General features: G+C 44.9%; 1 protein-coding gene and 1 long non-coding RNA gene across 7 annotated transcripts in view; both read right to left on the bottom strand.

Moving 5' to 3' along the window:
• Positions 1-25,801, bottom strand: part of LOC128873116 (RNA-binding protein Musashi homolog Rbp6) — a 760,808-nt gene that overhangs the window by 519,430 nt on the left and 215,577 nt on the right. The window lies entirely within an intron of this gene.
• LOC128873125 (uncharacterized) overlaps positions 1,041-25,801 on the bottom strand; it is a 190,623-nt gene continuing 165,862 nt past the window's right edge. Inside the window, exon 5 of the long non-coding RNA XR_008456333.1 lies at positions 1,041-1,070. This is a non-coding gene — a long non-coding RNA (uncharacterized LOC128873125). The remainder of the gene's footprint in view (positions 1,071-25,801) is intronic.

Raw genomic sequence — 25,801 nt, forward strand, 5'->3', positions numbered from 1 at the left:
ACCAGCGGGAAAGGAACGTAAGATAGAAGCAGATGCGAAAGCGTGAGAGGTGGGTCCCGCGAGAAGAAGCCACGTCGACCGTGGGGTAGTTTATTTGGACACTGATTTGAAGCGAACGCTCGGAAATTTGACATTCCCGCCAACTTTCCATGGCGAGGGCAGCTTACCCGTGCGCTTCCGGACCAGTCGCCGGGTTACCGTCGGAATATTTCGCGTTTTAGGGAAGGTCAGCGCCGGGGCGAATTCTTGAATACGCGAACGAAGCGCGAATGAATTTTAGAAAGTCGTCGACTTTCTCGACGGGTTTCACGCTTCTTCTCGCGGACTTCCTTCGAGTCCCAATGGAAATTATCGCGATTTCTGGAAAAGTTGGATCTGAAAGTTGGAAGTATTTGAGTTGCTCATAACTCGATGTCGAACTCGAGGGGTGCAATTTTGAAAATAGTTCCGAATGTAACACATCGTTCCCTTTGAAAAGTACTGCTTCCCTTGAATCCGAACTAGTGATTTATAAAGTACGCTATTGTTCGAACGAGGAATGCATGTTCCTCGCCGACACCTGAAACGCCAATGAGTCGCGCCATTCTATGTATAACTCGAGTTCCGCTACGCTTTGACATCCTCAGCGAAAGAGACCTCTTGACCCAAAGCATCTTTATTAACGCGCAATCCAGATTTATTTCGGGATCGATTAATCCTTCCACGCGGCGCGAACGCTACAGAAAAAAAAACGAAAGCTTCGCGGAAGTCTGTCGTACGCGACCACATTTGTAACGGCCATTTTGGCCGGCCAAGTTGGATGCCACTTCGTCGTTTTACACCCCGGCCACTTATGCGGAAACAGTGAATGGGAATAATGAATAGAATCGTTTCGCGACCAGAAGACGAACCGCATACCAACGAAGTGCATGAAAATAAATTCGTGCCGCGGTACTCTTTTTGGGAATTATAGTTTGCAGTGTATTATTAGCGCGTGGCATGGACGCAGATGAATACGAAAACATCATGTTTCCTGACTTACGTGTTAAGAAGGACAACTCGATCGCAGTAAGATTGATATTGTAGCTTACCTGAAACAAAGAAGAAAACGATTATTTAACATGGTACATGTTGGGTCACATTTGAAAATTAGAGTTTATATTAGGTAGACTGGAAAGTAATGTCGTTTTTGGAATATTAAATACTTGTTTAAATACTAGAAATGTATAATAGTGGCCTTAATAGCCCTGAAAACTCCAGGATATTTTTTTCAAAATCGTAGAGCCGAATGCATTACGTTACACCCAGTCACTGCGAAATGAACGGTCCGTCGTGATCGTTTATTCGTGAAAAATACATGTCCCCGTTCCCCCGTCGCTAAATAACATTCTCGTATTCAATATCCACCGGTAAACGATATTTCGGTATTATTGTCCGCGAACGGCGCTCAGTAAAAGCCCTCGACAACCATGCAATATCCAGCGTGTATCGTTTCCTAACTCTTACAGAAAATTTGTGGTCGGTCGGTGTGCTGCGGGACGACAACAGAGATAACCCCTGAAAATTGTCGAAATCGTTATCGGCGGTGTTGCAAACGCGCCACCAGCGATGATTGACTTCGGCTCGTATCATTACCGAACTGACGCACACGGCTGCGCCCTGATAACGGTATTATCGACATTTGCCCCTTTTCGTTCGCCCCGACCGCCACCATCGGCAGTTTTACGCGTACTAATGCTACCGTTTATTTTTCCTGCGCGCTAGATCCGCGGTAGCGTTGTAACAAACTCTAAGAGTAAGAAATGGCTCGAGAGAGTGTTCTCTTCAGAGGTTCGCTTTAGTCTCTCGTCGTGTATATTTTTCCTAGTCGGTATGGTCGCTTTTGTGAATTCGATGAGGATGCGTCGGCCTGCGAAGAAGTTAATGATTCACGCCAAATGTAGGTAGAACTGCCTTACATATGTTGAAGTATCAGAATCAACGAAAGATATAGAGGAGAGTACGAGTAATAGCTATTTCCCGCGACACAAAGATAGCGGTGTACCAAGAGAATAATATTGGAATTCCAAACGCGAATTTGAGGGAACTAACGGGTGCTCTTTATTGATATACGCGTAGAATGAAACCAGTTACCAATTCTAATGCATTCGATGGCATATCGAACTCAGACTCGACACGGAGAAGTTACAACTTCGAACGTTCAGCGCGCGCAACTTCGAACCCACCGGTTCGCGCAGAGTTCGTAATGTGTGTACATTTCCACGTGAATTGTTCGTGCCGCGGAGCCATTCCAGCTCCACACGCTCGTTATTTACATTGTCAAGTTCGGTGAAAGAATTTTATGATTTTGTAATTGCTCGTCGCGGAGATTGGCCGATAAATAAACACACAGTTTACGCGTAACGGTAGAAAATCTACGGTCAGTCGGTATTTCACCGTTTACATCGAAGAACTACGAGAGAAAATATCGATGTAACGATAAAAACCGTTCAATCACGAGTGCCGGAGTTCGTGTCAAAAATTCCCTGGAATTTTTGTGGAACATTTGGCGCGCCGACAATTCTCTGTAACGTACAATACGTTTACATTTACAAATATTGTTTTACCGGCATCGTTAAATTTGATCAGATAAATAATTTCACTTTCGAAATTGAGCGTATTTCGGTAAAACTGTTCGACAAAAAATGTTTAAACGCATTCGGCGTATATCGTCGAAAGCTTCTCGCGGAGAGAAGAAAGCGGAAAGGATCGAGCGCCGACGGCTAAACGGCTATCGAATTTATAGTAAATCTCGATAGAGCTTTTAACACTGGTGGTAGATAAGGCAACGCGTTAATGGATTTTTCCAACGCTTGAAACCTTTATCCCCGCCTGTTCGACCATTTTCTCTGTACCGAAGCGCCCCGAATAAACACGATAACCTAATTCAAATTGGCTTATCGCGTCGGTTTACCCTAAACATTTTCCACGAGAGTAGGAGCGTGTCGTTCCATACTTTACCTAGACGATCGCGAAAAAAAGCAGAAAGTACGGTATCCGCTACAATCACGTACACATATCCGTGCGTGCGTCGTATACAACAAGTTTCGCGCCGAAGTCCCATGGGAGAAACTTCCTATCGCAGATTGCAGCGTACGACTACGGCATCGCGAACGACTCTAACCTTTCAGGAACAAGAATACGATGACGTATCGCGATCGTGTTAACGAACTCTGGAATTACTTCAATTTCAATGCAAGAAGTTAAATTAAAATGTACCTCTACATGTATAACAGTAAATGTGATTGCTTATCAAACTGGCCGATTCATGTTTTCGCCTAGTGTGCATTTATATTAACACTGTGACGTCCGCACATCAAATCGGGATTTTTTCGTTTGGCGCCGGTAGGACTGACTGATAGTATTCGCATGGCCCCACAGTGGTGCCACCGGACGCCATAGTGTTAACACATTATATATTTACAACATTGATATTTCGAAACATGTTTTGTAATTTATATTTTATACTAACGCAAGGAAAGTCAAAGATTCGAGAAAGACAATTTCCTGATGGAAAAGAGAGCCTCCAAGATTAATTCCACCACAGTTCCCATCAATTCTCACCTAAGGCGATATATCAAGAAAGCCTTCGACGTTGCGTGCCAATGTCACGATTCCATCGCGGAAAGGGGGGAAGGTACATGATCGAGGAGACAGGAACGCGCAGACAGTGCGCGGAGGTAGTGTCTGCAATGAGAAGACGACGAGCCGAGCAGAGGCCAGCTAAAAGAGCCACTCTGCTGGCAAAACAATCAATTATCAAGGAAAGTTTCGAAAGCAACCAGGATCCGACTCTTTCCTCGGGTCGAAAGCCGATTTTTGCGATCAGTTTCGAAAGGGCGAGCCACGGTGGAGCGAGAGAGAAAGGATCGGCTACTTTAACCGAACTCCTGGAAAGTTTCTCGTACGAATCGGCCAGCCTCGTCCGCTATCCACCCCCGCCGCCATTCGACCGGCTCCACCTTGCGACCCTCCAGGCAAGGGAATTGATTCGTGTTCCGTACTTTGCGCGATTACGACGACCCTCGAATATAAATCGACAGCCCCGACGGACCCGACAGAGATGGGTTTTAGTCGTCGCGCGACGCGGGATCGAACACCGGCGATGGGACGGGGCGCGTTTAATTGCGGAACGAAAAAATTGACAAGCACGACGATTGCGACGTCGCGGCGGATCGACTCGAGGAGGTACCTCGTGCCCACTCAGACCACCGACGACAAATGAGTTTCACGGCTGCGGGGGGCTTGGTAGGGGTTGAAAACGATTTTCTTTGGTCCATTTCGCTCGTCGCCGAGGAGCTACCAGGGTGGACCATAGGTCTGGTTCTCCTTTCAATTGAAAATTGTAATGTACATATTAGAACAGCAGATGAAGATTATTTCTTTAATGAGTATTTTATATTGATTATAGTTTCTTTGATTTTTGCTCTTGCTATACATAAACTGGGACCGAGATGTGAAAGAGCTTTATTTCCTGATTTTGACAAGTTTCCAAATTAATAAGTTATTATTCTTGTTGATGCGTAGGCTCGAGCTCCCATAACGCGACGAATTCAATTTAAAATTGTTGAAACTAAAGTCTTTCGTTAGATGAAGTTCGAAATGGAATCGGGAGGGAAAAAGCGAATTTGAATGGAAATCGTTTACAGAATTTTCGAGCGATTTCTCCTCTCCTGAATAATTTATACGTCCGCGGAAACTAACGCCACGCGTGTCGCGCCACTGTGCGAAAAACCTTCGGGCACGATCGTTTATTGACGTATGAAAAGCAAATGCGTTAAGCCGCTTTGTTATATTTCCGTACCGCTGGAAATAAATATGATGTTTTCAATGGACGATGATGATGTATTTACTTTTACCTCATGAAGAAATTGTCAAATCATCGGAGAACGCGAATTTTAATATTAAATGAATCTTTTTGTGTACGAGCGTAAATTGCAATAAACGTTATCTCTCTCTTTTAATACGCGGCGATTTATTTTGTCCAACGTCACCTTTTCGGTAATATATTTTGCTATTCTATAACCCATTTAGTTTTCGTAAAACAAGAATTTTGTTGGGAAATATTCCGAACAGATTTTCCGTTGTTTAATGGACACTATTGAAAGAGGAACTCTGCATCGAGCAATAATTCTGAAACGGAATGCAAACATGTCACGTAAGTAAGGAACGGTTAGACTTGTCCACGGCAAGTGAAGAAAGCATCTTGGATAAACATGTTCGCGCTATTCCCAATAGACAACTCGCAACGCGTGTATATACTCTTGAATAAGTAAAGAGTGAAAACAGTGGAACGCGAACTGAAAGATGCTTATGCGCAACGTTAGCTAGTAATACTACAGGGATGCGGTTGTTAATAATACAAGTATGTAGAGACTAATGGCACAGTCTTAAACAAACTTTTTCCATTCCTTTTTCGATTCGCTGATTCTTTGGTAACTTCAGAACGAGACGTGAAATTATACACCTATAAAATGAAACAAAGGGAGATTGCAAACTTTATAAGACGGAATATTTAATTTTCATTCACCCTTTCTAATAATTCATAACTCAAAAGGCAATAAAAATATTCGCTGACCAATCGTAATCGATCTGAACTTGTAGCGCAAACTACGATATATTTCGTAGTTGGCAGTGAATGGGTAATAGGATTTACTAAACGTTTCACTTATACTATTATAATAATAGTTTTCAAGCAAAGTCTGAACGAGACAAGAAGAAAATCTGTTGGGAGGAGGGGCACATAATGGCGGCTAATGTATATTCCATTCACGGAACCTAGTTCCAAGTAGATCCAGACTTTCTTGGTCGGCCGAGTTTATCGGCGAACGTCGTTAGCACCCGGAGAATTGGGACGCCTTAATTAACGTCGATTTCTTGGTGGAGAGTCGGTGGAAACGGGGGCGCCGCGGGGGAAGAGGATACAGTCGAAAATGTGTTAACGAGCGCGCAAATAGCGGCGGTGCTCGCGGATGTGCGAGCGCTAAGTGCCCGACGAAAACGAGCCCCGGCGAAATGTAATCGAAACTGGATTGCCACCCGTGCCAGAGGGCCACGCAGAAAAAGGAGCGGAGGGCCTCGTTAACACGGGGCTGACTTATCGAATAGTGTGCGCCAACGGAGCCACCGGTATCGCGGAGGCTGCGTAAGGAAAAAATCTGAGAACTGGAAACGCAACTGTTTGCACTGCTATTGGCCGCGGCGGAGCAGGATTTGCCCGGCTTAAGAGCACGAGGGGGATCCAGCCGCTAACCCGGGACGATGAAGCAGACTCCTCAGGGCCCGGCTGAAAGCAAAGAAGGCGAGCCCTGCTCGAGGGCTTTCGAAATTTTTTTCCGTGAGTCGCGGCCGTCGCTGCTTCCCGGGAATATTTTCGCTCCGAAACACACGACGGATGAAGGTTTTCGATCCCGTCGAGCGTGTGATAACGTCCCACTTCCTTTTCGTCTCGTGCCCGCGCGACAGCCTTCGAGCCTCCCCTTTTCGGCCACCATTTCCGCCGGAATCTTCCAGCGGATTCTAATTCAGCCCCATTGTACTCGAAGACGCTGCCATTTCTCTTCTTCGCTTACTAAATCGTTCAACATTATTCGTGCCGGTACCAACGTGATACTACGAAAGAGCATGGTCGGTGGATGTGAGCTTCTACCGCGGGATGTACACATTTACTAAATATTAAAGCCAAGAAGTGTGTGCTACGATGTCCACATTCGATAACGACGATGCACTTCTTAGCCATCATTCGATGTTATAGAATATATATGACGACTTTGCGATGTGAAACTATTTTAAGTGACTTGCTTGGTTTCGATCGTTGTGCCTCAAAAAGAAAATATACCCGTTTAAATGCAGGTTCCTTCTCTCCCAAATATTCGTCAAGTTCCGCAGCAAAACTTTATTCGGATTTCGCATAGAATGAAACACCAAACGAATACATTATCGGAAACCCGCTTCGTCGATCGCCAGTTACATTCGCGGGAGAAGAATTCCATTCGAACGTTTCTTCGTGCATTCGAGGCACACGGAAGTCTCGAAGGACTTCCAGGACGAGAGAGCCGAGAAAGATAGTTGGACGCAGTTGTCCCTCGTAACACCACTCGTTACACGAGACGTGTCCAAAACTAAATTTTGCCTACGTGCCCGGCGAACGAATATGCACGACGACAGGCGGCCCCCTCGCACAATGGAGACTACAAAATCAGAGATAAGTGGCGCCCGGCGACGGAATTTAGGAATACCTTAGCGACCAGGGACAGGACATTAAATATGCGCGGGGAGAAACGACAACGGCCAGAATGCCCTTCGCCCTCGCCTTCTAATTTATACAGTCTCCTGCGTTTTAATACCGTTTCACTGCGACGATATATTTGGGTTAACTACTTCCTAGCGAACCGTCTCGACATTCGGCTCGAGTGATCCTTGATTTTTTATGCGAAAGCGTCGGGAAATTGGTGCGTCCTTTTCGGAGAATTTAGGGACATTAGCCATCTGGCGCATGGGAAATTTGTGCACGATGAAAATCGGGGCCACTTTTGTTCGCGAAATTATATTTCCAAAGAAATTCTCGCTACTTGTTGACTTAAAGTTTTTAGCAATAATAAGTGCTTTTTCTTGAAACAATCATCGGAACCCAACGTCAGCAAATATTTTAAGAAAATATAGCAACATATCTTCATAATTGGACGTGCTACTTGACAGAAAGACGAGGGAGATACGAAGGTGTCTAAGGAAACGGCCGGAAGTGAAAAAGGATGGTCATTCGTCAGACACGCTCTACACCCAATATGCGCTCTGGATATTTCCACGCCGTTTGATACAAGAGTGCTGTACTACCATTCGAATTATCTGGGAATAAAGTTATTGTAATTAATTGGTACTCAGAAGAGTATGAATACAATATTTCAAATTTTTAAAAACGTTTTTCGAAGCTAAGCAAACTTATAGCATATCATCGTTTACTTTAATACGCAGCAGCCCTAAAGTTTCATTTACGCTGCAGATGGATACGACCGGAGCTCGTAAACAAGGTGTTATAATATATCGATTACGGTGTACCCCGACTTACACGGAATTCCAGAAAGCCGATCCATCGAAGCCGAGGCTCGCCTTGCCGAAGTTGAGACGTTGCCTGGAATCTCGATCCACTCAAGGTTATCATTATCGCGCGAAGGAGAACCGCCGTCGATGTTCTTCCACGCCGCACTTCAAAGAACGGTTTCGAGATCCTGTTACGTGGCTTCAGTTATTCCGAAGTATCGAAGCGTGAGTGCCTGATCCGCGCGCGTAGAACGCCTTCTCGGGTAACACGCGAAGCTACTCATAAGCTGTATCGAACGCTTTGCACGTGAAATCGATGAAATTCAATCACGCGAACATTAGAACGATTTTTCATTTCGCGCCGAATCTCCCTCGAGCACGTACCAGCGTTTAGAAAACAGAACATTTTCTAAATGAAACGCGATGATATCGATTCGAGTATCGCCTAATAATTCTAAAATACAGATATTTCAACTACCACATTTCTGTGCTATTAACAATCGAAATGTCTGCAGTGATCCGATAGGAGAAACTCGTTTTTAATGAAACTGTATTAATGATTGTTCAAATATATACGCTCCTTCCCATTTGAAGTGACGTTTCGTTTCATGGACATGTTCTACTGTCCTCGTTACTTATTGTGCACGAAATGAAACCTCGTCGACAAATGATATCCCCCAGTAATATGTAAATACGGCGATAAACGTTCGATGCGCTGGTACGCGTCTTGCATTTCATTACGCGTCCGAATAATCCACCGAAACGTTACAGGATTCGCGCTGTTTTTATCGAACCCGTATACGAGGAAAAGGATAGAACGGGCAACGTTAAATCGTAAATGTTTATTATCACCTACGAATCGAAACCGAACCTGGGAAATTTTCATTCAGCGACCGGTGAATTCGAGCTCGTCGCAGTAATGATGTTACGATCCGTATAATAACGCTGTTTCGCAGTAATTCCGTCGCTGCGTTATGCAAAACGCGAGTAATTGTGAACGTTTCGCATCCTTGTCAAACCTCAACCGATTCAGATATTCAGAAATCCTCGGTTCTGTAACAATTCACTGGAAATACGACTCGCTTAGTTTTACTTGATGATTAAATATAAAATAAATTACTATGTTCACAAAGAAATGAAACCACACTGTTTGTGTAGTAGGTGTATAAGAGGCTATTCGGACAGCGTTTAATTAAGCCAATTGAATCCCTCCACTCGATGGAAAGTTCCCCGCGGACCAAAGTGAATTAGTTTCGGCTAAAAAGTTTCGTAAAGGCTGATAATTAATCACCGTGCCGCACACTTTTTTTCGGCTACGAAGCTGGAAAATTCCTACGGAAAGGAATAGTTGAACGCGACCCAAGGACTACGAGCAATTTCACCTTGACGATTCAAATTATGTAGAAAGCGTCCGTTTCCCCCGTCCAGATATTTCAACGATCTCAAAAAACGAAGAGAACACCCGCCCGGGACCGATCGCCTACTTACGGAGAAAATTCGCAGAACTTGGAACGCGGACAGTTGGATGAAGATAACTCAAAGAGGCAAGGGGAGTCTCCGAGAAGGCTGGCTGGAAATGCTGGACGATCTTTAAAACTCGGGGCTTCCATCAATTAACGCCGAAACTCTGGATCTAGAACGAAACGATGTTGTTTGCAACAAAAATATTAGCTCTCTTTTACGAAAGATTTAACGGAAACAAATGTTAAATATTCTTCGCTACCTTTGAGGTTTCTCGATGAGAGAAAAACTACGTTAGTTATGAAAATAGAAATCTGGCCAATTCGTTTAATTTAAACGCGGGTTAAAAATGTCTGCGATTAAAATTCCGAAAGGAGCAAATCTGAGCAAACATCGACGACTTTTTACTTCCATTTCCAGCCCGCTTCGATATCAAAAAGGGATTGAAAGATATTGTTCTTGCTGGCGGAGAAAGTTCACGGAACTTGGAGCGGGGACAGTTCGATGAAGATAACTCGAAGAGTAGGGGTGGATCCGTATCCTGCGACGTAATCTTCCCCCTCGCCGGGGAACGAAGGGTGAAGGATCTCTACGAGAGAGCAAGGAAGCTGGCTGGAAGTGCTGGACGATCTTTCGAACTTCGGGGCTCGCATCAATTAACGCCAAAACTCTGAAGGGGACTTCAAAGGAGATGGCTGGTCCATTATTCGACCATCGCGACCCACCCTCGCTGCTGTCGTTTCCGGTCCGGTTTTATCCAGCTGAATGGCATCCACTCCAAAGGGAGAACCGCTTTGGACAATAATCCGAATCTGCGCTCTTTTGCGCTGGGCCTATCGCGGTAACGATCCCGTCTTCGTCGCGAACGCGACACAGCGATTTCGGGATCGCGGGAGGGGTTGTTCTTTTCATTCTGCGGTTTTCCAAATTAAAGACTCTGTGGACAAGGAAACGAAGACACCGGAGTGATTGTCGCGTCGTTCTGGCGACTTGTTATTAATATTTGGGAAGAACAATGAACTCTATTCATGGTGGGGGCATAGGATTCGCCACGAAAAGGAACGGGTTGTGTTTGACGAATTGCTAATCTTAGGATTTGGGACGCGACGTTAGAAATTGTTCCAAGGTACGATTCGTATTTAGTACATTACTGTCCGAACACAAGTAGGAAACGATTGCTTTCGAAAACGTTCGTTCGATTAATTAAACCCCGAACCATCGAAAACAAAGTTCGAGTAAAAGTAGCTCCATAAAGCGAGAAGCCTGGTACCAACAAAACTATAAAAATCAATTCATCCGTACGAGTTCCATCGCGTGCGATAAGAGTATCGTTCCGCGAAACACACTCTTCGGGGGCACTCGTACAATCGAGTGCCCGCTGCTTCGTGGCTCCGTCCGTTTGCGTGCGATCGCGCTGGCTCTAAGAACGCTTCCGGCAATGTTCCGTTACGAGGAGAGTCCGATTTAAAAGAAATCGTGTTGCCCCGAGCTCTTAAGCGTCTGCTTCCGGCCGTGCATCGCCATTGGATCCCTCCCTCCCCCCACCAACCCCTTCGACGATCGAGATCATAGCGTTCCTCTATCCGGATTATATTTTCGTTCAGCTCGCGGATCCTATCTTCGCCTGGGCAATATTTCCCATCGACGAAGATCGGTTCCGACAGATATCCATGATTAGCGTTGGAGGAAGTGGCTGGCCCGTGCAAGAAAAATCGAAAGAAGTCGAAGAAGCGCGACTAGATGAAGAGAGAGCTCGCGGAGGGAGGCAGAGGAGCATCCAGACCTAACCCAGACAGATAGGAACCGGTCAGTGGACGAGAGGCGAAGAAACGCGGCCTTGCGCGGTGCCAGAAAAATCGGCCCAGCGAAAATAAGCTTAATCTCGCTGAGTGAAATCGCTGCCAAATGTAATGCGTCTCCTGTCGATGAGGGAGCCCATCGCTAGCAGCCCAACCAGCCCCTTTTCTGACGCGCGAATCGACAACGCGGCTGGTACACCAAGTGGACCGAAAACGCTTCCAACCTCGACCCTTCTCGAGGCGAAACGAGCCTTTCCATTTCTCTCGTCTTTCTGTGTTTCGCCTGGCCGCTTTAACCCGCCGACCAATCTCGTATCGGCGGATTAGCGGCCGCGGGAATCGCGGCGAAACGAGGGCGAAGGAGAAAAAAAAAAAAACTGGCAATGGCGTTCCTGAACTTTCACCGTATCAAGCCTGCTCGCTTTTAATGGTCGGAACGTCTGATAAAAATGTTAGAACCGAACGAGAAGTTCGTTTAATTTAGGTAATTTATGACCTTTTTTTCAGTGAATCGGTGGCATCGGTGCCTCACATGGAGAAGTCGCTGCACTAAACTTCGTGAATTGGTAATACTAGACCTCTCCTAACGTGTTAAATAATTCCTAGATGCGTAAACGACGATAAATGTCTGCTTTGAGAGGTGAAATGAAATTCATGCGACAGAGGTCGGTTAATAACAGAGAGTAACAGACTGGGGGCTGAAGTTCAAAAGGCGACGGGGGATGGAAAAAAAAAAGAGCGACGAGCGGTGGGCGGGAAAAGAGTAGGAGGAAATCCGCAAGCGGCGCGTGTTTCAAATATTTTATTTCTGCTTGCGTTGGCAAAGCCCTGCGAACGTTACCGCATCTCTGTCCGTCGTTCTGTATTTCTCTTTTATAGGTACGTACGGCCGCCAATAAAATTCGGTCGGCACCGGGTTGCCGTGCGGAAAGAGGGGCAGGTCGACGCCGATCTTTTGATCGGGAAAAATCTCGCCAAAAAGGGAACGCGGCGCCGCGTCGGGCCAGTCCATTTACGTTCCGCTTCATTCCGGGCACGGACACCTCGATAGAGAAGATATCGGAACCGTGTACGTGCCGTGGACCGTCGTTCATCTTGCGGGATTATTTTTTTCCCACGTTTTTTCTTGCGAGGGCAAAATTAGCGTTCGCGAGACCGTCGCGTAAACGACGACGTGAGTCGCAGTTTAACAATTCCCCGAGTTAAACTGAGAATAAATCCGTTCCCTGACGAGAGAGAATTTCTTGAGCGTTAGTCGACGAAAATCAGGTTCTAGAGGCGGCAGTTCGATAGGCATGAAATGCTGTTAGAAGAAGACTCGTTTACTTTAAACGTACCCCGAACTTGGGAACGGTAGTATAGATGATACGGGTTCAAGAATGTCACAACTGAATAATTATAGAGCGAAAGTTCAGGCATGCTTAGGCATTGTTATAAAACAACTTGGAAGTAGTAATTTACTGTACTTTGTGTTTCAGTGTTAACTATATGAAAGAGCATAAGTTGTTCTTGTTACGGTGTTGATTATGGGCTTGATAAGGAGGTGTTTAATGACATGTCATTCTAAAGGTTTCATGACCTGAAGAATCCTCTAACAGAGTCCAACTATACGAGTATTCTATTTTTATTGCACTCGGGCCAACTAGTTACTTCAATTAGTTATAAGATCGATATTCTTTCAAAATGTAAACACGAACAATTTGAGATTTTGATACGTAGGTGTAGAATGAACTGCCTACACACTCCATAATCTTGAACGTGTGAACATCGAGTATTCATCACTGAGATAACAGGAGAAATTCGATGCAGCGTTTACTAGGACACCTAGAAACCGCTGACTGCAGAGATGCCATCGACTCGTCTAATTCCACAGGCTACAAAGAAGGGGAATTGACAGTTATATAAAATATCGCTCGCGAGTTCCTATTCTGTTTGGTGTATTCCTATTCTCGCTGCACCACCTGCAGGTCGATCGTATCTACCAGGAAACGGTGCTCTTGCAACATTTATACGTTTACGTCGACAGACGGTATAAATACTGCACGATCTTACTATAGACCCAGAGACCCGCTCTATGCCTCTATTTATGGCCGTGAGCTCGCGTGGACGTTACAAAGTGGAATTGTTATTATCTATGAACTTTCTTCGCGGCCTCGATATGCAAATTTGCGCGCGCGTACTTCCGACAGATCGGTATGTCGAACAAAGTGCATTGCGAAGTAGGTGAGGAAGATCTATACCCGTTCCGACATCAAATCGAGATACGTTGTTCGAGCGAACTAAAAAGTCCTTTTCTTTAAGTAACAATTACTTCCCGCCACGTGCCATTATTCACAAAATTTCCGCTTGCAAAAGTCTATGTCACATACGTCTCGATGTAAACAAGACTACAATAAAAATAACTGTTAGAGTCATCCGTAAAACAAAATAATGGCCCGCATGTGCGTACTATTCGCGTCCTTTCCCCCGCAAAAATATAAACAAGAGGTTGGTTTTAAATAAAACTGCGGTCGATAGCGTTGCGGATCGCGAGGAATTTACATGCATCGTAACGGAAGCCAGTCGGGCGAATTCCATAAATTCAATTACGAAAATGCGCGCGAATTATTTACATCCTATTAAATTTTCGATAACTCGGCGCTCCTGCTAAGCCGACGAGGGTCCATTATTCCATCGTTTAAATACACCCGGGGGCGAAACTGCGCGGGAAGAAACGTTCGGCGCGGATGTAATGTCGAAACGCTTTGCCGCGCGTTACTTGTATTAATTACACCCGGCGCTGAAACGAGATGTAATATGGAAATTGGAAACGCTCGTGAAATCAAATTAAAGATCGAATTCCGCTAAACGATTGTCACGCAGTTTACCGAAACCAGCGCGGAATGCTTTCTGATACGATTGCCGCGTAATTTTAATCGAGCACTTGGCAATAAATTAACGAGCTTCGAGTCGCGCGGAATTTTCACAACGAAATTCACGAGCTCTGTGCTTAATTTCCCTGCGACTCGGTTACGCTTTGAAATAAACATTTGCCGAAGAAAAAAATGTTTGCCTAAAAATAAAAGAAACTCCTGATGGATAGCCAATAATTATTTAACGAAAATGGGAGTCGTTATTGTAATTTTCTACAAATTAATTAGAGAATAACTGTAAAATATTAAAAAGAAATGATGGTATAGCCGTTCGATAAAGGCACGTATATAAATAAAACATGAAAGTTACGTCACGGATTACCGACTTTTTCCAAGCTACTTTCCTCGATTTGTTCATATTTTACATTTTCCCAAATTAAACATTCGAACATAAAATATGAATGTAATTCTTACGCTATTTCCCGCATGAATATTAATTTTACTGGAAATAGATTCGAGAGACGAATGAGACAAGCCACGACGCCTGAATATACAGAATATCCGCGAATGTGTGTGAAGAGGAGCAAGAACGTGCTATTTGTGTGACGTGTACAAATTTCACCCAGAAAGATACATGAAATGCGGTGTGTAAATCGAGTTATAAACAACAAAGTATATAACTCGGTTTAATAAACCGACCGTAACAAAGTTACGTATACTTCTATCGAGAGAGAGTATTGATTTGGTTAAGTAGCCCGTGACACTTGCTTTACACTTTAAATGATGCTATAAAATAAAGACGGACAAAGCTGGATTGAAAACTTCCGTCAAGTGGTATTCTTGGCTTCCCAAGTACTTAAATGTTCGAATTACAGCTACGAAGCATTTTCCAGAACGATTCCACTAGAGATCAACTCCTTTAAAACTCGAGAAAGTTGTACACCGTTTCCATAATAGAATTAAAAAAAAAAACATTCGTTTTGCTCAACAGTTAACACTTACAAAGATCTCGACTATGAAACAGGAGGTATACCCGCGGTCATTTCGTTATTTTCATTTTTCATCGAGCTTAAGAACTTCGCTTTCGATTGCTTCTATATTTATACGCGCTGTTTCCCCGAGCGCGCGAAACAACGAAACAACACTTTTACTGCTATCATAACAGTCTACACTGGCGGCGGACGGTGCCACCTATCTTCCGCGTCCCAGAAAATCCGATAATTTTTCCCGCAACGCGGAATGGAGGGAGTAAAGAATGAACGAGAAAGGGCGAGAAAAAAAGAACGAGGTGAAACGGCCAGGCTGAAGTAGGGTCGTTCCGGTAACAACGTAGACGCTCGTTACACTTCCATGCGTGTATGCTGTGAATTAAACGCGAAAACACCGTCACCGCACCGCATAATATTACGCGCGACGATAGAACCGAGTTATTCTAACGATTGAACCGTTCTCCATTTACCGCTGATCGCGCGCAAACTCTAAAATTACTCTTGGAACGTGGCGACGTTGACGCGCGGCTGGCAGAATTCCGCTTAGAATTTGTTCAATTTAATGTATGTTTACTTCAAACTATTTACATTTTCATATGGCAGTATCGTGGCTAAGAAAGTATCTCGAGTTGCTGCTTGATACCAGAAAAAAAGTCCTCGAGCGCAAAGTATTCTTTCCGTGATAACGATTACCGATTCAATCTTGAATTTCTCTCTCGGCAACTTTTCCCACGAATCAATCGATGAGAGCCACGGGTCAATGGTGAGAGAGAGAAACAGCGAAATATAAAGACCCGGGACGAGTAATTTGTAACCGGCGCGCATCACGAATGAACGCCAACCGATCATCAATCACAGCGGGATGCTCGCACGAGCGCACCTGTGCGCGCTTAGCGTCGGAATCCCTTCGAATAACTCCAAAGACCCCCCTACCCCTCTCGATCCGGTGTGCTGGCGAACACGCTGCGGGTTCCAGCGCCTAATAACCCGCTCATCGATCGCTGTACCGTGTAATTATGGATCCACCGATAGGCGACGCGTGTGCTGCAACCAGGCGCTCACGTTTACACGCTACGAGGCCCCCCTTTGCATCCCCCTGCAACCCCACGGTTCGGGTATGCACGTCCCTGAAACCGCAACCGCTCTACGCCCCTGGAACACACGCCGTCGAGGAGGAGGAGAGGAAAACAGCCGAGGTACCTTCGGCATACATAGGAGGACACTATCTCGAGTAGCAGACGTCGCTGAAGACGTGGCAGGGGTTGCTCGAGAGTTACCGCCGGTTCATTTACCGGTATTGTTGTTCACCACCCCCCTTCTCTCATGCAGCCAGACCACCCTTCTCGTACCTGCACTCTCGCGCGACCGACCCTCCTCCTGATGCAACACGCTTGGTCTCGCCCTCTGTTACTCTCTTCCTCGCTCGGTCTCGTCCTCTCCGCACCCCTTGCTCGCCCTCGTTGCACCAGTCGTCCTGCGCCCTAAGGCATCCGCTGGAATTCCCCGTGAGCGTGCATGTCGGTGACTCGGGCACCTTGTTGTGACAGGGATTGCCGGAGTCGATGTACCCGGAACGGTGTTAGTTGGGAGGGATTTAGGGTTTAGTCGTATGGTTTATTGGGTTCCTGAATACCGCATCGCTGCGGATTCTAACGAGCCGCACGTTTACGCGATACGTGGAGTTTTGTTCCCTGCGGCTCGCCGAGGAATCTCCACCTCTGTGGATCTTGAGACTTTTTGGGTGCTTGGGAGAATCATACGTTCATTAGGGGAGTTGCACTGGGTCAGGATGAATTGAAGAAAGTGGACTGGGGTATGGACGCCAGCTATACATATGCGAAGCATTATTTAAGATTATTGTTGTATGAGCCATTCATTGCACAAATCGATTAACTCCATAAAACAATATATTGAGAAATGCGATGAAATAATGTACACTGTTTTTTGAAACATCAAATTTTCTACGAACAAAGTGATAACGAATAATAACCTATTCATTGTGTCGTGAAGCGTAAATATCTAACGCACCTAGCGAGTGGTAAATTACTAATGAACTACTACAGGAAATCACGGGAATATTTCTCCTAAACGAAGGAACTATATCTAAATCTCAACTTTGCCGTCCAAATTAGTAGCGACAAAACGGCTACAGAATAGTTGTTTGCTTCGCGAACCATCAGCAAAACTATTGCCTGCAAGCTTTAAAAGACCGTCACGCAATGCACGGTACCAGCGATCCCTGCAAGTGCTTATTAATGAAACAAAGGGCGACACGTATATACGAGCAGCTGTCGTTGAAGGGTAAGTAGCGCTCGAATAAACTTTTCGATCCCTCGGCTCTACAAGGAGACACGAGCACGAAACACGCCGTCGCAAGAACACAACAAGAGGAAAAACGAATGCTTTAATTAGTGACAATAATCAGCACGCGCGGCCTCATCGAGACCCGTATCAAAGCGCACATTTCCGACTCGGGGCTACGTCTCGTGAATTTAAACGTCGCCGCGCACGCGACGCGTTCGCCTTTTGAAATGCTGAAAAACAGGAGCCCCTTCCAAAAAAAGAAAAAAAAAAACTGAGGGAGCAGAGTAGCAGACTGCAGCACGATAGCAGTTCGTTGCGATTCAATTAATGTTTACTCGCGCACTCCTCGCAGGCTCACTTTCCCGTTCACACATGCGGTGGTTTTCAAATTTTTTTTCGGGAAAAAAGGCATTTCCAAACTCTGAGATAGACAACGAATTTGTGCGATGATTACTCGTTCGATATTAGGCTGGTTTTATGGATTTCGGTTGAATTTATCTCACCGTTGCTGAAACAGATCTAAGGTGGAAGAATATAATATAGGAGTCTAAAATAAGCCACTTCGATCTAATTATTGGCACCAACGAAAAACTTCGTAAGCAACCCGATTTAATTTAAATAGATTCGCATAAACGAACCTTTTATTTCTGGACCAACGACCAGGATCCTGTGAAAACTCGACCGTGCGCGACGAGTCGAAGGAAATGAAAATTTCAGGAATCCCATTTCTGAGAATATTCCGGAGTAGAAGTAAGTTTGACGTTAAGTGAATTTCCTTTCACGTCGCCTGCATTAAACGATCAAACGATTCGTGAACATTCACTCGTTTTGAAGGGTACACTTAGGACGTTCTAATGAGAAACATTGATAACTGCTTAGTGGATTTCAGCGTTAAATTAACCCGCGACCTTAAAAATAGGAAAGCGAATATATAAACGTCACTCACAAAAAGAATAAAAAAAGAAGAATGGAAGAAGACAAACTAAACTTTATTTCTCTAACTCATAGGTGGACTCCCGTAGTTTTGGAATACATGGCTCGGTCACTTCTCATTCGAGTCCATGACAAACTGCGACACGGAACTCCCAACATTTTCCATTATCCAAACGGGGCGACCGTGTCGTCGGAGGACTCGATTCTAAACGACAAGCTTGTACATCGCGCTACTTCCTCTGCAGACACGACCGAGCGCTAGAGCGGAGGGGCTCGTCTCGTCTTTGACACGCGCCGAGCCACCTCCGAGCTCGCCCATTTGCAATTAAAAACAATTAATTACACTCGACGACGACGTTGTTCCCGCCTACCGTTTTTATTCGCATCGGTCGGCTCGCTCGCGTGCATGCATCGAGCACAAAGCCGCGCGAGAGGAAGGAGGACGCGGATTTGCGCGGAGAACGTTCAAGATACTTTGGATTCTTTCGCGGGGCTCCAAGTCCACGTTTACGCGGCCTGGCGAACTTTATGAATGCCGGAATTCTTTTCCGCCGCGGGAATCGACGCGTTGCGCCGCATACTTGGACTTCTTCGAGCTCCTTCGATCGCTCGCCATGATTTGCTAAATTGTTACGCGACAATACAGAGCCTGCGACACTTCTAGGACAGATGATTCCGCTGGGTGACAAGGCAGAAAATGTCAACATATTTTAGTAATATACTTTAATCCTTCTGCGTTTCAGCGCACGACGAGCGCACAAACTAGTGGCGCCACTAGTTCATGTGTTCCCAGTGAAACGATCGTGCTGACGATCCTCGTCAAAAAATCATATAAACGCCAAATAATTCCACTGTGGCCTCTACACTACCCCCAACCCACGCCTCGTTAACAATTTTATCAGTCTCCGGGCTCACTAAGCGAGCAAGAAGTGTCACAAACTCAATGCGTCATAATTACAAGACTGTCCCATGAAAATCTCGTTTAAGATCCCGACCCAGTTACCCGTAATCCGTCGCAAGGCAAGGCGACACGTTCATTTTCTTTCTTTCCCGAGCAATGTCAAAATCCGTTGAGAGAGGTGTCCAGCAAATTGCCACGGACGGGCGTAAGCTAATAAAACACGGGCCACCCGTGCGTCTCGCGTGTACCACGTCGGATATGCTTCGCGGATAATATGCATTTGTACGGTAGATAGGTTCCAAGGAAACCCTACTCGCGCCGACAATGAGGAAGAAACGGGCGACTTGTAACGCGGATTATTAATGGCTTAGCGGGGGGCCCTATTCCCTCTTTAGCCGCCATCCCTTTTTCATGAAACCAGCTCCCGCTTCCTTCCTCGCGCTCGTCGTTACCTATTTCGCGAGGCATTCGACGAGTCGGCACGCGGATTCGTAGGAACCGTTTTCCACGGGCTTTCCTTGTTTCCGATTCTTCGTAAACTCGTTATCGGGGCTTCCTCATGAATTATTTATGGCCGCAGCCGTTGTTTCCTCGGCAATGCGGAGAGGATCGTGTCGCCGCGGGATCTCGATCGATTTCGCGATCAACCCCCTCCGAACGTGTGATATACTCCAGTGTCTGTCGGCGAAACGGATTATTACGATTTGTTGCTGAGAATAATACGAATGCCCCCCCTTCCCTCTGGAATCCTTTTCGCGAGAGGAGTGCTGCCTTAAGGGGATTTACCGGTGTAGAAAGTAACAACGGCAAGTTTGGCTTCATTTTTCGATTAGAAGGTATATTTTTAACATTACTTGGAACTCTGAATAACCACGAATAATTATAATAAGTACCGGTGATGATATCTTTGAAAACAACTTTCGAATTCGTCTACGCTAGGTTTGCTAAACATATCTATCGTTTGCTCGACACGAGTAAATAATATTAAGTAGTGATAACGATCCTACACGTTTTTATTCCGTTTATAAAGCGCGATCTCGACCTTCGTCGGAATATCCACCGTTTTAATTCGGAGCGCGGCGCACAGAGGACGACAGGCGAGAAGACAATTACTAAAATTACGTCCCGCCGCTAACGCAGATTTATCGTCAGTTTTAGTTTGAATTACGCTCGTTAAAATCGGCCTTCGTCGGGCACGCTGCAAACCGGCACCTGTACACACGGAGATATCCGACTCTGAACCAGTAAGTGATTTCATTGATTTATCGACGCTTATATATTGATTAAGCGCGGTAATTGACATCCGGCTTAATGGAAAGGTAAACCGATTAACGATAACGACGTCAAGGAAAAGAGGTATTACTTCGCCACGATTAATCAACGCACCTGCTTCACGCCGTGAGATCGAACGCCCACGCGTGGTACATGTAAATGGCCACGCGTCAACCGGAACACCTGTTCAACGCTGTTCCAGCCGTACTCGCCTTAAACTCGTTCCGCGATCTTTCTTTCCACCTCGCACGGCTCGAATGCCACGCACTGACTCCCCGATTTTCACGGTCTTCGCTCATTTCGGGGAATGATAAACGATTGAGATAGAATTACTTTTAGAATAGAAACAGTTTCTAAAACAATTTTAAATGTTTCCTTCTTAGCACCTCATTCAAATAATTCTGATCCAAATATATCAGCGAAAACATTACGAATAATCGAATTTTAGAAAGAATCAAATTAAAATCAAATTCACTTGGTAATTTCTGTATGAAATTATTAGAACCAAATCAAAAATTGCGAATGTAACTGAAAACCCGCTAAGCTCTGTTTGATCAAATAGCCAAGATTTTCGCGGGCTTTTGATAGAGATGCAAACGGGAGAAAGCTTCCATAGTAGAAGCGTAGAATCAACGGCGAAGTCATCCCAAAGTAAAGTGGCCCTTCCTCGCGTAAAACTGTGCCAAGCAAATAACATTTCCGTACATGTGGGAAGAGACACATGGAAAACGTGGAACAGTGTAAAGCTACAGAAGGGATTGCGTGAATCGCAGGAAAAGCGTATCGGAAAAATTGTTGACATAAATTCCGAAGGTACCGAGCGACTTCGGACGACGGAAAAGTTTCCGCGTCGAAGTGGAAGGTTACCGCGAAAGCTCTATACACGGCAGTCGATCGATTATCTCGCTTCCACGTGCGTCCGTGAAATATAGCCCGCGCAATAAATAAGTATCCCAACAGGGTTGTTCATCTAAATTATGCTTTTCATGCTGCGTTTGCCCAGTGCACGATGCACGAGTGAAATTGTTGCCACGCCGATACAGAGATGAGAATAATTTTATTCTAATAATGCACAGCGTGTAAAAACACCGCGTAGCGATTTATTCCCAAAGTTTACTTGGTTGAACAGTCAAACAGATAAACATTCATTCGCGCTACGTGAAATACAACTCCATTTTATAATTCAGGTCGCAATTATTATCGAGTAAACAGAGGATCGTTGTTTAACTTTATTTCCGTAGCAATATTCGGGTAATGGTATAGAAATAATGATATTCGAGTACTGATATTTAAATTATAATTAGATAACGATATTTGAATGTTCATAACAAATATCGATAAGAATATATTCGTATAAAGATCGTCGAAAAGTTATATTCGAATAACGATATGCAAAGAGTAATAATAAAATAATATCCAAATAGGAATATTGGAATAATGATACTTGTATAAAGATAAGCGGAAACGGATATTCGAATAATGACACTTTAATAATAAAAGTTTGATAGTAATATTCGTGTATTTCAATAATGATACTCGAAGAGCAATTGGAGCGACGGTATTTGAATAGTAATAATGGAAAAATATTATTCGAAGTTTATTCTAGACTCCCAGCCCAAATCGATGTCTATTTTATAATTCCGACGTATAATTTGGTACCCGTGTGTGACAAACACGACGCGTGGGAAACTTTCGAAATGAATTTTTCACGGGATCGGTTTCCGGTGTCCAAACATTTGTTCGCAGGTCAGCAATCGGTCGAATTTCTGCTCGAGAAAATAGAAACGCGGCTGGCCCATGAATTATTGGTTCCTTTTAATGCGTTATCGACTCTCGGCTAATCGGAGCCCGTGTGTGATTACCGTTCAATTAGCGACACGGTCGCGATGCAAAGATATCGATCGAACGCCAGGACAATTCATCGCTGTGCGCGCTGCGCAATAGGATCGAATATTCTATTCCGGTGACGTAAACGGCTAGGCGGTAATTTACACGAAGGCAAGTATACCCAGGCTTCATGCCAGCGTTTCATTATTGAGAATCACCCGTGTCGCTTGTTAGGTTACTTCTTTCGGTCGTTACCGCGGCCCTGATCGACAGTAAAGAGAGGAAGTCCGTTGGTATTTAATATTTGAGGTCAAGAAGTGTTCGTCGATCGAGCACGTCAGGATGAATGGATAGGGTGGGAATGTGGGTGACCTTTCGATTTTCTTTGACCCGCTGCTCCTGTCCTCGCCGAGACCAAGGGAATATTTGACTATGTAGGTCAAGAAATAGAACGCTGACCTAAGCTCTGATCGCGACACCCAAGTATGAAATATTCGATCTCGTTGGAACCATGTTACAATATCTTTTTATATCTGTCGATGGCGCCGACGTGCGACACAAAGTTTAACCAACTACTAAATATGAACGCTGTTCATTCACAGACTTATAGAATTTTTATTTCCAAAATATGATTTTTACAGATTCAAATACCCACGGTCACATCTAGCGAGGCATCAATAAGTCGAAAGCCAAATCGCGAAACGACGAATGTCCGAGCAGTAGCTTGCGGCTGGATAGTAGCATCGAGCATACAGCGCGTTAGTCGTCGGTTAGCCCTTATGAAATTAACCTTGCTGAATCGCGTTTCCCGCGGACCGATTATGCTAGTCATCGCTGAATGAGTCAGGCGAGATCCACGGGCGTGGGTAGACGTTCGCGAGTAAGGAACGCATTCGGAGTGAGTTGAAGCTTTCGCCAGGTAAAACCAGACTCGGAGATCAAAGTTCTCGGTTCTTGGTTCTTGGAGGAGCGAGCACGAAAGATGGCGGTGATGAGGGATGTTACAGTGAACACAGAGGAAGAAGGGGTGGAAGCGTTCCGCGGGTACCAGACAAGACTCCGTCCCTCGCTCGAACTGTAACTCGATGCGCAGAAACTTGACGGGTCCTGCCACTGATTAGAAGCGCTCCAACGAGTTTCTCCGCGCCGACATCGAGAATTAGGCAGAAACGACAGGAGAAGAGAGGCAGAGGCTAGAGAATGAGGACAGAGCGGGAGGACGGGAGAGCGAAGTTGAGACATGTAAACGAGTGACTGTTATCTTATCAAACTATGCAAATCAAGCGGGTTTACTCGCTTATTTATCTGCAATCGTTGGAAACGCCGTGCATATGCCAGAGGTGTAACGTCATGAGACGATTGCCAGGATAATGAGGTTAACGCTATCACCTTGGGAAGTAGAATCCATTGTCGAGAGGATTAGTGATTGGAGAATTCCGTCTGGAGATCTCAGGAATCGAGTTAGGCCGCGAATATTTAAGTGACTTCACTTCGAAATTTACCAAGAATTTTATAATATTATTATGGAGTTTTATAAAATAAAACAAGACTAAGGAAAATAAATGTAGCAATATACGTGGCAAGTATGAAAGTATTAGCAAGAGGCAAAATTTGTTAGTTATTCTATTAAATGATAGAGCTTTTCAGTTAATGGTTTCTACTGATTCGTTACTCATTATTCATTTGACAACGTGTTGAAATCTTGGATCAAGCTTCCAACCAAAAAAAAAGCGACATCGCGACGTACTTCAGATCGTTGTTAATTTGATCACGGCGCAGCATTGCAATGCCATTAAAACGTTATAATACGTACATTAGTAAAGCGCCACATACGTTTGTTAATTGGCTCCGGTAGTGTCTCGAGGAAGCATTAAATTCGACTTTGCGCGGCACGAAACGCGTCCCTTCAATTACACTTTACACGGCACCCGGCATATCAAAACTCTGAAAACCAGACCACCTCGGTGTAACCTCGGTTGATCCGCGTTTAAATCACCCCGCCAATTTAAAGTTCCACTTTGCGGAATGCGGCCTGTAATAGGATTTTACTCCAGTCGAACGGCTTTTCCAAGCGAGACTTTCGATGCTTATTATTGCCTTCGTAGCGTGTAATCTCCGTCAATAGAACACCCACGGATCGATTACGCCTGTTGAAAGAATGATCCCGAGGGGCCGATTCGTACAACTTGCCGCTTGACACGATGCATGTAAAACAGAAGGTGGAGATTGACCGCGAGCATGCGAGAGATAAAATCCTGCCACTTAGCGCGCAAGAATTTACGAGCCTGGAATTTCGAGCGATAATTACACGTTGTGCCAAGTCGTGCTTCGCTCGCGAAGACAAATTAAACCGGCGGCCGTCTGTTTCGCTCCTTTCTATCGCGACAGGTATTTCTTAATGAATTCTTGGTGTTCGTGTGAGAAGTATTGTTACGAACTTTCCAGTTTCGAGGACGGAAGAATCCCCATCGTCGCTCGAATAACGCATTCTTCGGACGGAATCATTCTTTCTCCAGTCGATAACGAGGTGCTCCAAACTTCCATTTACTATTCCGATTGTTTTATCGCGCTTGGGAATACTTTCGCAGTCCCGCTTGTACTTCTTGAAAAACTTGATCCTTAGCCATCGTGACGTTTTGAATTCACGACGAGGAGGGTCTTAAAAAGAATTTCTTTTGGACCAAAGGAGGCTTAACAGTTGAAAGACTCGTCGGTAATTCCTATCAAACTGTATTCTGTTTTCGGACTGAATAGGGTGCTGATATTTCACATTTTTATCTGATGGAATTAAACAATACTTGCGCAAATTTTCATAAGAATACATCGATTCATATAGAAAATCATCCTCGTGACACACTGCCATCGTTACGCTCCAATTCGACGATGGTTGCCACAATCCGCGCACGTGTTCCCATATGCTTCTGAATTTAATTACGCCGGATGCTGGGCTTCTAAATGATAGATCTAGTTAATGTTGGCCATCCGTGACAGATAGCAGGAATCCAGAGTCACCGAGTTAAATCCGAAGACGCATCACTTCGAGCTAATTCATCCTCTGTTACGACGCATACATTTTACTGCGATACAAACGTTTTCGCCGCGCTTCTAACGACACTGCCAGCCGATTAAATTGATATTATAACCCGCCAGTCGGCGAACAGTAATTTATCACGTTTTAACGAGCTCCGCGGTATTTACAGCACCATAATATTTCCGTAGGATCCCGCGGGACAGCGACGTTTCGCTTTATTTCCAGCATGTAAAACGACGATGCTAGCGTGCGCGGCTCGTTCGCCTTATTTCATCTCGATTGTCTCCTTCTCTGGTAAAATTCTCGACCGTCCTCGTGGAAATCGTTAATCTCTCGACGAGTTAAAAAGAGGAACCGATCGAGGGTATGATGTATAA

This window comes from Hylaeus volcanicus, chromosome 3 (assembly GCF_026283585.1).
Source record: "Hylaeus volcanicus isolate JK05 chromosome 3, UHH_iyHylVolc1.0_haploid, whole genome shotgun sequence".
Classification (NCBI taxonomy): Eukaryota; Metazoa; Arthropoda; class Insecta; order Hymenoptera; family Colletidae; genus Hylaeus; species Hylaeus volcanicus.